Source organism: Nomascus leucogenys, unplaced genomic scaffold, assembly GCF_006542625.1.
Source record: "Nomascus leucogenys isolate Asia unplaced genomic scaffold, Asia_NLE_v1 002154F_13717_qpd_obj, whole genome shotgun sequence".
In the NCBI taxonomy this organism is placed as follows: Eukaryota; Metazoa; Chordata; class Mammalia; order Primates; family Hylobatidae; genus Nomascus; species Nomascus leucogenys.
Genome location: NW_022095812.1, coordinates 1 through 13,693, shown reverse-complemented (window position 1 = coordinate 13,693; position 13,693 = coordinate 1). Strand labels below are relative to the sequence as shown.

Here is a 13,693-nt window from a genome sequence, read left to right as displayed (position 1 = left end):
TCTTACTTCTAAAACTCTTTTGTGAAGCTGGTACCATGGTGCTAGCCAAATTCCCAAGAATAACAGTGCCTCCTTCTTTGAGATTCCCAGCAGGATCTCTTTTCTTGCATTAATTTAGATAAACCAATTATTACCCTTGGTTTACACCAATAGGAACAGGTAATGTGAGAGTTCTGCCCTACTGTCTGTCTGACAATAACTAGGAGACTGTTCCACTCTGGGCACCACACTTTTAGTGAGACATAGGCCACCCAGAGCTCAACCAGAGGAGAATGGCTAGAATGTTGCAGGTAATCCATTTTGTTGTGGATCAGTAAATAGAACTGGGGATATTTAGACTAATTTCTTTAATCTTAGTCTTTGTTTTATGAATCATTGTGATTGCTACCAGACTTTATTCTGTCAGCAAAATGTTTTTAGGGATGACTATTCTCTTCCTTGCTATTTCTAATTTATGTATTATTTCATGATATGTATTTAACTATGTGGCTTCTCAACTTTTGTCCGGAAAATTACAAATTCTTTTCAGTTTTTTTCCATTTTATCTTATCCTCTTTGAGCTCTTTGTTTTGTGAGTTAAATTCTATTAATTTACTCTACAGCATAAAATAATTGTGAAGAATTTCTTCCAATTCTTTGTGGCATTATCACCAAGGCTGACTTGTCCATTGAACACAGTAGGCCCAGTGTCTAAGACCCACAGTACTTTCAGAGGCCCCAGGAAAGTGTTTTAATTTTATTTCTTTTAAAGGCAACAAAGATAATAATATTAATCTATAATATTAAGTTCATATTGGATTATATTAAATAACGAAAATGAGGTCATAAGATATTGTGTTTATGGAAGAAGAGCTCACATAGACACCTAGAAGCCACAAAAGTCATAGCATGACCCTGATTATATCCATAACAATATTAACATGAATTCCTTTGTATCATTTATACCTTGCTCATAATTGAATTTTTCCCAACTCTATGAACATTATTGTTTTATAGTTGGCTTGTGAGCCAGGATCCAAATAAAGGGTAACACATGAATCTGATTGTCATGACGCTTGAGTCACTCATCTAAACTGGCCCTCTGCACTCTTAGCCTGACGCCACAACCTGTTGCAGATATTAGGCTAATTGTCCTAAGCAGGTGCTTCTCAGAGTCAGGATCTCTCAAAATGAGGTATGCATTTATTTCTCATACCTCTAGATACTGAAAAGCTCATCATGTAACTTCTTACCAGATGGCATCATACTGAAACCGTCATCTGCCTCAGTGATTCTCATTCTTTTTTTTCGGACGGAGTCTCGCTCTGTCACCCAGGCTGGAGTGCAGTGGCGCGATCTCGGCTCACTGCAAGCTCCGCCCCGGGGTCACGCCATTCTCCTGCTCAGCCTCTCCGAGTAGCTGGGACTACAGGCGCCCGCCACCACGCCGGCTAATTTTTTGTATTTTTAGTAGAGACAGAGTTTCACCGTGGTCTCGATCTCCTGACCTCGTGATCCGCCTGCCTCGGCCTCCCAAAGTGCTGGGATTACAAGCGTGAGCACCATGCCCGGCCAGTGATCTCATTCTTAACAAAGATTATTTCCTTTGGTACTAACAAAATCCTAATGGCATATTTCCCAGGCTGCAGTGTCCTCTGGGAATAGCCAGCCTGAGATTTATTTGGAGGTTCACAGACCCAAGTTCCTACAGAGTTCTGAGTCGGTCCTTGGCAGCACATCACCACACTGTATCCAGTGAAGCTTTCCTGAATGTCAGCCAAATGGGACAAAGAGAATGAATGAGAAAGGACACAAGAAAGATTTTAGGCACATCAATATCCAAAAGGATGACCACACAAAATGTATTCAGTCAAAGACAGAAAATGCCATTAGGCAGGAGGAGGATTAAGAAAGAATAAACTCAAAAAGCAAAATGGGGAGCACGGTAAGATGGGAGTGAGCAACACTATCCAACCCTGCAGGAAGAGCGAGTAAGAGAAGGGTTCAGACATCGCGCAGCAGGACGAGTCACAGACAAAACTCCTCGGACACCGGATTAAATAAGGAAGAGGTTTTTTTTTATTCGGCCGGGAGCGTCGGCACACTCGTGTCTTAAGAGCTGAGCTCCCCGAAAAGAAATTCCTAGCCCTTTTAAGGGCTTACAACTCTAAGGGGTCTACATGAAAAAGTCATAACAGATCAAGTAAGCGTGAGGAACGTGACTGGGGGCTACATACATCAGCAAACAGAACAAAAAGTTTTACAGTGCTTTCTCATACAATGTCTGGAATTTACAGATAACACCAGTAGTTTTGGTCAGGGGTTAATATTATTATTATTTCAACCACCAGGGCCAGGTGGTGGTGCCAAGGTCGTCTAGCTATTTATCTTTACTTCTGTTTCTTTCCAACTTTTTGCTTTCTCCCTTTTCTCCTGTCTTATAAACTAGGGAAAAGGGGAGGTTGGGGAGAAACTGGGAAGGACAACAGGAGAAGTGGTGGTCTCATACCATAATATAACTTGCCCAGAATCACATAACTTGCCCAGAATCACAATGGTTAGAAAATGGCAGAGTTGGGATTTGCACTTTTGGGCTCCAAAAGTGCAATCTTTTTTTTTTTTTGGTGAGGTGGGGGAGGGTCTCACTCTTGCCCAGGCTGGAGTGCAGTGGTGATCATGGCTCAGCACAGCCTTAACCTCCCTTTGCTCAGGTTATCCTCCCATCTCAGCCTCCAGAGTAGCTGGGACTACAGGCATGTGCGACCATGCCCAGATAATTTTCTTTGCATTTTTTTGTAGAGATACGGTTTTACTATGTTGCCAAGTCTGACCTTGAACTCTGGGCACAAGTGATCCTCCTGCTTCTGCCCCCCAAAGTGCTGGGATGACAGGTGTGAGTGATGGTGTCCAGCCCAGAGTCCAGGGTCTTAACTACAGTGTTCTACTTGCCCCAAACTAGCTCAGTTGCCTCTGGGTCTCAGTAATTCAAATTTTAAAATTATTATTTATATACTCACAGTCTGTGAAATTTATACAACACACAATTATGTGAACATAATTGTGCCAGTTCCCCTTGCAGGGCCAGGGAAGGGACCCGGCCAGTGACGGCCCAGCTGCTAAGGCTACACAGCTCCACAGCAAACCCTCCCCTGCCCCGGGGAGGCCATCAAACCTTACAAAGAATGAAGAGTAGATTTATTAATAATAGGATACATGATGGATTAGAAAATTATTGACCAGATAATGCAAATTTAGAGCAATATATAAAATTGTGGCTCCTAGGGATAAGTAGGCCTTATCTTGACTGGACTTTCCCCGTGTTTCTCATGCTTATTCTTTTATTATTTTATTCTACTTTGCCCACAGTGCTCTGTGCTTTGGGGTCATTCTGACTCCCTCTTACCGGCTCCCAAAGGAAGCCTCCTTCATGGCACCTTTTGTTGTCCTTGAAGAAAGTTTTTTGGTACAGAAAGGCTAACCAGAGGTTACTCTGCCTTATAGAGTTAGTATGCTGCTCATGAAACTCACAAATTCAAACACACAGTTTTTACCTCAGCATTTAATTTCAGCCTACAAATTTTAAAATCATATATATGTATATGTATAATACACATATATTTTAAATCTTTTATCTTTTACATTTTTAGCAATCATTTTAAGGACAACTTTATTTCTTAATAATTTCTTAAGAATTAAATTCCCTTATGCCTTTAAAATTGTATTTATAAATGTAATAGTTTTTATTTTTCTTTAAGTATTCCCATCATTTGATTTATTAAAAATCTTCCTGAATATTTAAATAATTCTTATGAATCTAATACATGAAATCTAGAAATATGATGCATTTTAAGTTCTTTCAGGCCTTCTAACACTGTTTATATATTTAGGACATTTTAACTGAAAATCATAAATCTTAGCAATGATATATTTTAAATTAGAATAAAAAAGGTGAATTTTTACTCCATTAGGGCCAATTTCTTTTTTTTTTTGGAAGGAATAAGTAACAGTTTTATAAATGAAAGATGAATATGAGATTTGTTCAAAATAATTATCTTTCTAGCCAGTCTTTTTGTTTTAACCCTTCTTGAAAATTCTGGCTAGTAGATGTGACAAAAGTACATATGCGTCTTTATGGCTTAAAACAAGCATACTTGGCCGGGCGCAGTGGCTCATGCCTGTAATCCCAGAACTTTGGGAGGCCAAGGCGGGTGGATCATGAGATCAGGAGATCGACAGTTAGACAAAACCCACCTGGAAGGCCCTGCAGGACAATCACTGTGCTGACCTCTTCTCCTGCCCCCATGTCCTGGCACACCATGGTCTGGCCACACCAGCCTTTTGTTTTGTAAACAAATTGAGCTCATGCTGGTCCTGAGGCCTTTGCACTTGCTGTTCCCTCTGCCACAACACTGTTCCCACATCTTCTCCCTGCTGGCTCCTTCCCATGCCAATGTAACCTCCCAGAGAGGGTTCCCTATCCCTGCCTGGGCTGCCACAATGACACCCATCACTCCTCAACCCACGGCATTGTCTTTTTTTACCCCCTTCAAAGCACTTAATAGTATCTGAATTTTTTTTTTTTTTTTTTTTGTAGAGTTGGGGTTTCAGTATGTTGGCCAGGCTGGTCTTGAACTCTCCTGGCCTCAAGTGATCCACCCATCTCGGCCTCCCAAAGTGCTGGGATTACAGGCGTGAGCCACTGCGCCTGGCAAATTTTTTGTATTTTTTTGTAGAGATGAGGTTTCGCCATCCTACCGGGGCTGGTCTCAAACTCCTGAGCTGGAGCGATCCTCCCACCTCAGCCTCTCTATGCGTTGGGATTACAAGTGTTGGGAACCACCACGTCTGGCCCTGCTGAACTGCTTTATGAGGGAAGGAAGTGAAGCTCAGATGGGTCTGAAGGGCAAGGCCTGAGGTCACACAGCTGGGGAGATGAGCGGCCAGGGATTGAACCCAGAAGTCACCAACCCGAGCCTGCCAGCTTAACTCCATGCTTCACCTCACAACCCTCATATCTCTTGTGTCACGTATGTCCTCAGTTTCTCTCAGCCCCGAGAGCCAGGACTTTAATTACCATCATTCCATTTTTGCCATAAGGACCCTGAAACTCATCAGGTCCAAGGTTGTGTTCCAGGAAGGCACTAGACCCTGCCCTGAGGTCAGCTGAGCTGAAGCCTGGTGCTCCCGTCCCCTGGCCATAAAGCACCGAGACTCTCTCAATTCAGCGCTGCAGGGACTAAGGTGGTTTTCCACGTTGTTTCTTTAGGGGGCTCCATCCAGCTCCACCCTCATGCCCTGATGAGCCGCCTTCCCCGAGTGGCTGGTGGCAACCTCAAAGAGGCCAATGTGGCCCTTCAAGGCGCCAGACACCCCGAGCGGGAGGAACCCTGGGGCTGCCCCTACCGTTCTCCTCTGGGTCCTGCTCCTGCTCTGTGCTGGCATAGGTACGCAGGAACTCAGCGAAGGCGCCGTCTTGGGCCAGCAGCTCCTGGTAGGAGCCCATCTCAGAGATCTTGCCGCCACTCATGACAATGATGACATCCACCTGTGGCAAGTAGCTCATGCTGTGCATGACCAAGATCCGCGTCTGTGGGCAAAGGGGACACTCGGCCACGTCAGTGCACATGTGTGAGACTGCCTAGCTTGGCAGAGGAATGAGCCGACGAACAACTGGTGGGCAGAACTCAGGTCTGAAGGTGGGACATGCACCTGCGATAACAGCATTCAGGAGCAGCTGAACCTGTGCACACGGTCCTTTAACATGCATTGCAAAGGGCCTGCCACACGTCAGGTGCTGAGCTAAAAGCTGGGGAAGGGGAAGGAAACAAAGACCCCTGCCCCAGATTCCAGGGCCACAGGAGAAACGAACACTAGTAGAATAGTGCTTGGGAATTCGAATCCACATCTGACAAAAGCCCTGTGGCTCTCTCCACACCATCACGTGTGTCCACGTCCCGGCTTACCCATTCAGCGTGGGAGGGTCGCCCCTGGCCCAGGTGAATGTGGCATTCCTCACGGTGATGCTGTTCGTGCCCCCGCCTACAAAGCAGAGACAACATGTCAGGCACAGGCTGAGCTGTGGGACTCCACATGAACAGAACGCTCTCTTTCTCTGCTTGAGTGGTTCAACCCAGACGCTTAACACAAATGGCACTAGGCATTATTATCTGGTGACATCAGCCACAGGTTCTGAAAGAGGAAACTCAACCTGCAGTTTTGGAGGCAGCCCCAGACCCAGAAAGCAGAAGGAAACTACAAGAAGCTTTGTCCTTGTAAGATGGGGTTGCACCATCTGGATGATCATCTGGGGAGATGACTGCACAGGCGGGGGCCCCACGAGAATTACTCAGTGCTCTCGACGCCCTGGCCATTATCAGGTAGGTTTGGGGCAGGTCCAGCTGGGAGGGCCGAGCAGTGGCCAAGGTCAGTGGGAAACAGATGGCGTCCACATGCAAACCTCTCTCCACTGGGGTGGCCTGCATCAGACCGCTGGGCCCTCCTTGAGGTTCAAAGGGAGGTCGTTCACCCTTCTCCCCATGTCCTCTATCTGTCTTCCCCCCCCGCCACACCACCCTACACACATCACATCACAGCAGGTGGATCTTTCTAAAACACCCATCATGATAAACTCAAAAAAAAGAGGATACGGAACAGGAAGTGTGGTATGAGGGCAAGGGGGAGGTGAGAGTGTTGGAGACAAAGCCACGTTAACTGGCTCTGTGTTTCTGTCTTCTTCTGAGACAGGATCTGGCTTCTGCACCCAGGCTGGAGTGCAGTGGTGCGATCTCGGCTCACTGCAACCTCCATCTCCCAGGTGCAGGCGATTCTCCCACTTCAGCCTCCTGAGCAATTGGGACTACAGGATGTGCACCACCACACCCAGCTAATTTTTTTGTATTTTTTGCAGAGATGGGGTCTTGACATGTTGCTCAGGCTGGTCTCGAACTCTTGGCCTCAAGTGATCTGCTTGCCTCGGCCTTCCAAAGTGCCGGGATTACAGGCATGAGACACCGCGCCCGGCCAGCTCCACACTTCTAAGGCTCCTAGCACCTCTGTCTTCTTTTACTCTTCTTCCTGTTATTTTCCTTTTACTTCACATCTCTCACTTAAAACAAAAGCAGGCCAGTCGCAGGGGCTCATGCCTGTAATCCCAACACTTTGGGAGACCGAGGCGGGCAGATCACCTGATGTCAGGAGTTCGAGACCAGCCTGGCCAACATGGTGAAACCCCATCTCTACTAAAAATACAAAAATTAGCCAGGTGTGGTGGTGCATGCCTGTAGTCCCAGCTACTCAGGAGTCTGAGACAGGAGAATCGCTTGAAACCAAGGCAGAGGCTGCAGAGAGCCAAGATCGTGCCACTGCACTCCAGCTTGAGAAACAGAGTGAGACTCTGTCTCCAAAAAAAAAAAAAAGAAAAAGAAAAAGAAAAAGATAAAACAGAAAAGCAACTCTCTGAATTACGAGCCACCTTAAGACCATCTGGAGATAATACAGTAGCATTTTTTGTTTAAGTTGTCAAATGAAGAAATAACTTCCTCCATACATCAAAAAAACAAAAAACCTACAGAGAGAGGAAGGTGCTGGTTAACCTAGATTAACTTTCTCCCTCAGCTCTTCTAAAAGAGTGGATGTGGAATGAGGAAACTGGGAGTTGCTATTTAAGAGATTTAAGAAAAGCCACTGGAGAGAGAGAGGTTGCAGAGAACGGTTAGCTTGGGAGCGGGGAGCAGCCAAGGGGATCCCCACTGGCTAGAGCGTGCTAAACATTCCAGAAAGTCCAACCACCTAGGAGGCCACTATTAGGGCAGGAAGGAGGGGCTGCGGTGCGGGCAGCACCCAGGGGCCTAGGGGTTTCCTGATGCTTGCATTGAGCTGTGAACAACTTCAGTAGCAAGAAACCACCCCCCGCCCACCGCCGGCCACCTCAAATTTCAGCCTGTGTTTAGCAGAGAAATTTGACCCCAGAGTAGATGGAATCATTCCCTTATGATGTGAGGGGATGTGGGACACTGGGACAGCAGAAACCAGATGACCACAGCCCAGGGGTGTTGGGAGGCAGCATCCACTTGGGCCACGGTTCTCAACTGGAGGCAACTGTGCCCCTCAAGGCACATCTGGCGATGTCTGGAGCCACTTTTGGTAGTCAAAATTGGGGTGGGTACTACTGTATCTAATGGGTAGAGTCCAGAGTTGCTGCTCAACATCCCACAGTCCCCAAGCACAAAGAACAATGTGTCTCCAGATATCAGTAGCACCCAGGATAAGAAACCCCACACCAGGGGGCTGAGCTGAAGATGCTGAGACCATCTAGCTCAGACCAGAGACGTGACAACTCCCGTGATCTGTTTAGCATCTTCTATACACCAGGTGCTGTGTCAAACATTTTAGGTGCCACTAAAGATACCTGAGCGCCTGCGAGGTGCCAGACACAGCTTATGCCGTATAACCGACATTTACACACATTCAGTCTTCTGACCACACTCATTGGACTCTGGAGCCAGACTGTATGGGTTTGAATCCTGGAGCTACCACTTCGTAGCTGGGTAGCCACAGGCAAGTTACTTAACTTCTCTGTGCCTTTTTTTTTTTTTTTTTTGAGACAGGGTCTCACTCTGACGCCCAGGCTGGAGTACAGTGGCACGATCATAGCTCACTATAGCCTTGAACTCCTGGGCTTAGCCAGCAACTCCTGCCTCAGCCTCTCAAGTGACTAGGACTACAGGTGCACCACCATGCCTGGTGAATTTTTTAATTTTTGTAGAGACGAGGTCTCACTACATTACCCAAGGTGGTCTCAAACTCCTGGCCTCAAGCAATCCTCCAGCCTTGGCCTCCCAAAGTACTAGGATTATAGGTACGAGCCACTGCACCCAGCCTGTGCCTCACTTATTCATCTGTAAAATACGGCTGACAATCATGCAATCAACTTCAGAGGGCTATGGTGGGGTGTCTATGAGGCAGTGCACACAGAGCACTTCCCACAATGCTTGGCACATAGTAGGTGCTCAGTAAATCTCAGTGAGGCAATACTCTATGGCCAGGAAGAGCATGGACTCTACCGACGGGCTGCGGGTGTGAATGCTGGTTTTTCTTTTGATCAGCTGTGCAATCTCAGGCAAGTTTCAGAGACCACTTTCTTCATCTGGAAAATGGGGGTTTCCACCTCTCTCCTCCAGGGGTGCCACGGTGAGTAATGGACAAGTTGGGACATTGACATCCTTGGAACAGAATGTGCATGACAGGGGCTTTATAAGTGAACGTGTCACTGCACTTACTGCCATTAATATTTATTATTATTTTTTTTTTTTTGAGATGGAGTCTCTCTCTGTTGCCCTGGCTGGAGTGCAGTGGCGTGATCTCGGCTCACTGCAACCTCCACCTCCTGGATTCAAGTGATTCTCCTGCCTTGGCCTCCCGAGTAGTTGGGATTACAGGTGCCCAACACCATGTCCAGCTAATTTTTGTATTTTCAGTAGAGACGGGGTTTCACCATGTTGGCCAGGCTGGTCTCGAACTCCTGACCTCAAGTGATCCACCTGCCTCAGCTCCCCAAAGTGCTGGGATTACAGGCGTGAGCCACTGTGCCCGGCCTAATATTTATTATTAAATGCCTAGAGAGATGGTTACAAACAACATCCCTGGCTCAGGGGGATGGGCTGGGAAACGATAAATTAACAAGCTACAAAACAAACAAATCTGCCAATAAAAATGCATGGCCGGGGTAGTGGCTCACATCTGTCATCTCAGCACTTTGGGAGGCTGAGGCAGAGGGATCCTTGAGCCCAGGAGTTCAAGATCAACTTGAGGGACAAAGCAAGACCTTGTCTCTCCAAATAAAAAGTTTAATATTGGGGGAAAAAAAGGCCAGGAGAAGTGGCTCATGCCTATAAGCCCAGCACTTTCGGAGGCTGAGGCAGGTGGATTGCTTGAGCTGAGGAGTTCGAGACTGGCCTGGACAACATGGCGAAACCCTGTCTCTACAAAACATACCAAAAAATTATCCAAGTATGGTGCTGTGTGTGCCTGTAGTTCCAGCTACTTGGGAGGCTAAGGTCAGAGGATCACCTGAGCCCGCGAAATCAAGGCTGCAGTTACAGCTGTGACTGCGCCACTGCACTCCAGCCTGGGTGATGGAATGAGACCCCTGTCTCAAAACAAACAAACAAACAAACAAACAAAAATCCAAGTAACACTCGGCCAAAGAAAGGTACTTTTGTTTCCCTTATCTAGATAAAACTGAGGTTCGGACCTAAGTCTACACAGCTTGTGGGTGGTGGAGGCTGGCCAGCCTCCAGAGTCCTCATTTAGCCCAGAATAGAATCAAGGTCAAAGCCTTGGAAAGTGACTCTCAGGGGGAAGCCTCAAGCAGCTGCTGTCCCTCAGCAAGAAAACAAAAATGCAAGTGCAAGTGCAAGTTCACCCTCCTGGGAAGTCTAAGACAGGACAGAAGCCCAGGAGGCCAGGCTTCCCTTCCCTTCTACTGGCTCTGCAGAACCCATGTCCCCCGGGGTCTTGCAGACAAGTGGCTGGGCAGAGTCAAACCTGAGGGCAGCCAAAGCAAAGAAATGCAAGTAGGGAGGACCCAGTGGGAGATGGGAAGGCGGCCACTTCCAGAAACCAGGACCGAACACACACACACCATCTTTGACAGGCCGTCGCTCGATGCTGTCAGGTTCCAGCTCCTCATGGGAGAAAAGATCCTCAGGCGTTTGAGGGAGACACTCGCCTATGCAGAGAGCAATGGCAGGGGAGAGTTAGTTTTAAAAAGCATTTTTGCAAAACCAACCACGGTTAACTTTCAAGGGTTTCCCTGGGTGTGGAGGTGCACATGCCCTCCCTTATTTCTGAAGGTCCCACATTTCTTAGAACCAGTGTATACTTTAGAATTAAACAAAACAAAACAAAAAACAAAAAAGAAACAGGTTTTGGTTCTGCTTTGTTTTAAAAGCCCATGAAAGGTATTTCAGAAAAAATGGGCAAATGACTGGGCGTGGTAGCTCAAACCTGTAATCCCAGCACTTTGGAAGGCTGAGGCAGGCAGATCACTTGAGGTCAGGAGTTTGAGAACAGCCTGGCCAACATGGTGAAAACCCCGCCTCTGCTAAAAAAAAAAAATATATAATATATATATATATATATATATATAAAATCAGCCTGGCATGGTGGCACGCACCTGCAATCCCAGCTACTTGGGAGGCTGAGGCAGAAAAATCACTCGAACCCGGGAAGGCGGAGGTTGCAGTGAGCCAAGATCATGCCACTGCACTCCAGCCTGGGTGACAGAGTGAGGCTCCATCTCAAAAAATAAATAAATACAAATAAAAATAAAAGAAGAAAAGGGCAGAGGCCTAGTGGAAAAGGGACTCTGGAAACATAATAGCAAATACAACAGAGCCAATTCAAACAGCCCAATGGGACAGGTATTTCTGAGATACTCCAGAAAACTTGGATATGGGCTATTATTGTAAAAACTTATTGTTAGTTTGCTTAGACATAATGACGGTGTTATATTATGTAGGAAGAAATGCATGCTGAAGTATTTGTGGGTAGAATGTAAGGGGTCTGAGATTTGCTTTAAAATTATTTGGCAAAAAAGGAAAGAATGAAGGATAGATAGCAGAGTTTAGCATTAAAAACAAATGAAGGGAAAGAGGGACAAGGGAGGGATACTGAAAAAGGATGAGATAAATCAACTGTGGCAAATGTTTTGGGTTTTTTTGTTTTGAGACAGAATCTCGCTCTGTCACCCAGGCTGGAGTGCAGTGGCACAATCTAGGCTCACTGCAAGCTCCGCCTCCTGGGTTCACACCATTCTCCTGCCTCAGCCTCCCGAGTAGCTGGGATTACAGGCGCCTGCCACCACGCCCGGCTAATTTTTTTGTATTTTAGCAGAGACGGGGTTTCACAGTGTTAGCCAGGATGGTCTCGATCTCCTGACCTCGTGATCCGCCCACCTCGGCCTCCCAAAGTGCTGGGATTACAGGCGTGAGCCACTGCGCCCAGCCTTGGTTTCTTTATTGAGACAGAGTCTAGCTCTGTTGCCCAGGCTGGAGTAGAGTGGTGCAAACATAACTCACGGCAGCCTCAAACTCCTAGGCTCAAGTGATCCTTCTGCCTCAGCCTCCCATGTAGCCACTGCAGGCGTGCACCCCACACCCATTTTTGTTGTTTTTTGTAGAGTAGGGATCTCATTATTGTTGCCTAGGCTGATTTTTGAACTCCTGGGCTGAAGCAATCCTATCACCTCGGCCTCCCACAGTGCTGGGATTACAGGCATGAGCCGCTGGGATTACAGGCATGAGCCACTGCGCCCAGCCAAAAAATGCTGAGTTGAAACTGAGTGATGTGTACATAGGGTTCATGTTGTATTATTTCCTTTTTGGAGACTGAGTCTCACTCAGTCGCCCAGGCTGGAGTGCAGTGGCACGATCTCGGCTCACTGCAACCTCCACCCTCCCGGGTTCAAGCGATTCTTGTGCCTCAGCCTCCAGATTAGCTGGGATTACAGGCACCCCACCACATCTGGCTAATTTTTTGTACTTTTAGTAGAGACAGGGTTTCCCCATGCTGGCCAGGCTGGTCTCAAACTCCGGACCTCAGGTGATCCACCTGCCTTGGTCTCCCAAAGTGCTGGATTGCAGGTGTGAGCCATCATGCCTGGCTTTTTTTCTTTTTCTTTTTTTTTTTTAATACCAGCTTACAAGCTTTAAGCTATTCTACTTCTGTGTACACTTGACATTTTTCATAATAAAATGGATTTTTTTGTTTTGGATGAACCCTGCAATCAGCGTTATACTACCAAATTTTAAGGTTGATTTGTCTATGTAGTTAAAATGGAGTTTTCAAAATGGGTGTTGCAATGCTCGGAAAAAGAACGTTAAAATAGTGCAGGAAAAGTGACAGGAGCTTCCAACAGTGCCCAAGTATGACAAAACAGAAAGCCACCTCCTTACACAGTCAATGGCAGGAATTTTAGAGATTCTACAGGGTCACATTGTTTTTTTTTTGTAAAAAAAAAAAGAAAAAAAAAACAAAAAAAACAAAAACAGGGTCTTTACTCCCTCACCCAGGCTGGAGTGAGTCGTGTGACTATGACTCCCTGCAGCCTCAACTCCCCAGCTCAGCTGATCCTCCCACCTCAGCCTCCTGAGTAGCTGGGAGTACAGGGCACACCACCATGCCTGGCTATTTTCAATAAAATAGTATCAGATAATAGATAGATAGATAGATAGATAGATAGATAGATAGATAGATAGATAGATAGATGATAGATAGATAGATTTTTTTTTTTTTTTTTGTACAGACAGGGTTTTACCATATTGCCCAGGCTAGTCTCAAACTCCTGGGCTTAAGAGATCCACCTGCCTTGGCCTCCCAAAGTGCTGGGATTACAGGCATCTGCCACCATGCCTGGCCGTAAGGTTGGGGTTTTTCTTTTTTTTTTATTTTGAGACGGAGTTTTTGTTGTGTCACCCAGACTGGAGTGCAATGGCACAATCTTGGCTCACTGCAACCTCTTCCTCCTGGGCTCAAGCAATTCTCCTGCCTCAGCCATCCGAGTAGCTGGGATTACAGGGACCCGCCACCACACATGGCTAATTTTTGTATTTTTAGTAGAGATGAGGTTGCACCATGTTGGCCAGGCTGGTCTCGAATCTTGACCTCAGGTGATCTACCCACCTCAGCCTCCCAAAGTGGTGGGATTACAGGC

The 13,693-nt window shown here is 46.6% G+C and overlaps 1 long non-coding RNA gene across 1 annotated transcript; it reads right to left on the bottom strand.

The window, feature by feature from the left end:
- Positions 1–5,282: 5,282 nt before the first annotated feature.
- On the bottom strand, positions 5,283–10,737 carry LOC115833722. Its single transcript, XR_004029058.1, has 3 exons — positions 10,622–10,737; positions 5,943–6,018; positions 5,283–5,566 (listed from the first exon to the last, which is right to left on the bottom strand). It is a non-coding gene; the product is annotated as an uncharacterized LOC115833722 (long non-coding RNA).
- Positions 10,738–13,693: the final 2,956 nt, after the last annotated feature.